Genomic DNA, 2,886 nt, shown 5'->3' with positions numbered 1-2,886 from the left:
GACACACCATTTGTATTTGACCAAGAGTGTTTGGATGCCTTTTGCAGGTTGAAGCAAGCTCTTATCACTGCACCTATCATGCAACCACCTGATTGGAGCCTACCTTTTGAAATTATGTGTGATGCTAGCAACTATGCAATTGGAGCTATTCTTGGTCAAAGAAAGGACAAAAAGGCTTATGCTATTTATTATGCTAGTAGAACACTGGATGAGGCTCAAACAAATTATGCAACAACTGAAAAGGAATTTTTAGCAATTGTCTTTGCATTGGAAAAGTTCAGACCTTACATTATTGACTCAAAGGTGGTTATATTTTCAGATCATGCAGCCATCAGGTATTTACTCCGTAAAAAGGAGGCTAAACCTAGGCTCATTAGGTGGATTCTGATGCTACAAGAGTTTGACTTGGAGATTAGAGATAAGAAGGGAGCTGAAAATGTAGTTGCTGATAATCTTAGTAGGCTGAAATTGGATGATGAAGAATTGGATGAAATCCCTATTGATGAGTTTTTCTTGGATGAACAACTCTTTTCTCTTGTTGCTAAACTACCTTGGTATGCAGACTTTGTGAATTATCTATCTTGTGGAGTTTTACCTCTAGGAATGACATGGCAATAAAAGAAAAAGTTTTATAGATGGGATGATCCTTTACTCTTTAGGAGATGCTGTGATGGTTTAATAAGGAGATGTATTCCTGATGAGGAGACACAGAGTATTATGCATCATTGCCATGCTTCTGATTATGGAGGACATTTTGGAATCTCTAAAACAGCTAGTAAAATTTTGCAAGCTGGTTTCTTTTGGCCAAATCTTTTTAAGGATGTGAGGAAATTTATGTTAGAATGTGATAAATGTCAAAGGAGTGGAAACTTGTCAAAAAGAGATCGAATGCCCCTAAATGGTATTCTTGAAGTAGAATTATTTGATGTCTGGGGAATAGATTTTATGGGGCCATTTCCTCCTTCATTTGGTAATAAATACATTCTAGTTGGAGTTGACTATGTGTCAAAGTGGGTGGAAGCTATTGCAACTCCAACTAATGATGCTAGGGTGGTAGTGAAATTCTTAAAGAAATTTGTCTTGAGCAGATTCGGAGCTCCTAGGACTGTAATTAGTGATGGGGGTTCCCATTTTTGTAATAAGCAATTTGAGAGTTTAATGAGGAAGTATGGTGTAGTGCACAAGATAGCTACCCCATACCATCCTCAAACTTCAGGACAAGTTGAAATTTCTAACAGAGAGCTCAAACATATCTTGGAGAAAACAGTGAACAATTCTCGGAAAGATTGGTCTATCAAACTAGATGATGCTTTATGGGCATATAGGACTGCTTACAAAACCCCTATAGGAACTACTCCATTTAGGTTGGTGTATGGTAAGTCTTGTCATTTACCTGTGGAGCTAGAACATAGAGCATATTGGGCCATTCAGACCTTGAATTTTGATCTTAAGCAAGCTCGTGAAAAGAGACTATTGCAGCTTAATGAGCTTGAAGAATTAAGGATGGATGCTTATGAAAATGCCCGTATTTACAAAGAAAGAACTAAAGTTTGGCATGATAAGCATCTTAGGAAAAAGGAATTCAAAGAAGGTGATTTAGTTTTGTTGTTCAACTCAAGATTGAAATTGTTCCCTGGAAAACTTAAATCAAGGTGGACTGGTCCATATAGAGTTTCTAAGGTTTTCCCTTATGGAGCAATTGAAATTTGGAGTGAAAAATCTGGGAATTTTAAGGTCAATGGGCATAGATTGAAGCATTACATAACTGGAGACCCAATAAAGGGAGCAAGCTATTACAAGCTCTCCAATCCCTCACCTCTTTTCAGTGAAATTCATGAAAGGTCCAGCTAAGGACTACAAATTAGCACTCTTGGGAGGCATCCCAAGCTCTTTTATTTTCCTTTTTGTTGATTTACATTTATTTTCATTGTTTTTGTTTTTATCTTGAATCTCCCCAAATTCAATTTTTGATATTGTTGAATTTTGTCCCTAGTAGATGTATTTCAATGGAGGAAGGTTGGTGAACTGCTGGGGAGTAATTCTTAACTTGAAAATTTTGTCCTTCAAACTCTCCCAAAAACTGATTGGTTTTTGCTGCATAACCTGTGCAGGAGCTGTTATCTGGTTTATGCAGAGGAAAAATGAAATCTGCAGCAAAAAGGGTGTCTGCAGCAGATGGCTTGTGTTTTTGGTGAGGTTGGGTGTGTAACTTTTAAGTATATGTGCTTTTAATGTTAATATGGTGGTAAGTGAGCCATTTTTGCAGTTATGAGCTTATTTGGGTTGTGGAATTCAAGGTGGACAATATTGCATTCTCTTGGCATAACTTGGAGAGTTCATTTCATCATTTGTGAATAGATGCAATCTTATGCAGGTTTTATTGAGTTCTTATTGTGCTAAATGTTGATTTGCAGAATTTGAGTAAAAAATGGCATGGTTCACAAAGGTCTTTTATGTAGGATCCATTTCTACATGCTTGTGTGATGAAATTTTGATGGACTTTGTATATATTGATGTGTTTTTGGTGAAAATTTCTCATAGTTTATGCTTCATAGAATTATATTTCTTCATCCTAGGGTATTTTTCACACTTGCAAATCATTTTCCATTGCAATCTCAATCTTGTTGAATTGTGCATAAGCAACTGCATAGCTTATGCAATCCTGCATAACCACAATTCTTGCCATTTTTCACCTTTATTGCAAGTGCATAAGGAGAGTGCATAGCCTATGCAATTGTGCATAACCTCATTTTGTCAAATTTCATATCTGTCAAAACTTGCATAAGGTGAGTGCATGACTTATGCACTTCTGCATAACCAGAAACTCCAAAAATTCTAAACTTGCCGAGGGGTGCATAAGGTGAGTGCATGACTTATGCACTTCTG

This window comes from Hevea brasiliensis, chromosome 9 (genome assembly GCF_030052815.1).
Source record: "Hevea brasiliensis isolate MT/VB/25A 57/8 chromosome 9, ASM3005281v1, whole genome shotgun sequence".
In the NCBI taxonomy this organism is placed as follows: Eukaryota; Viridiplantae; Streptophyta; class Magnoliopsida; order Malpighiales; family Euphorbiaceae; genus Hevea; species Hevea brasiliensis.
Note: the sequence above shows the minus strand (reverse complement) of the source record.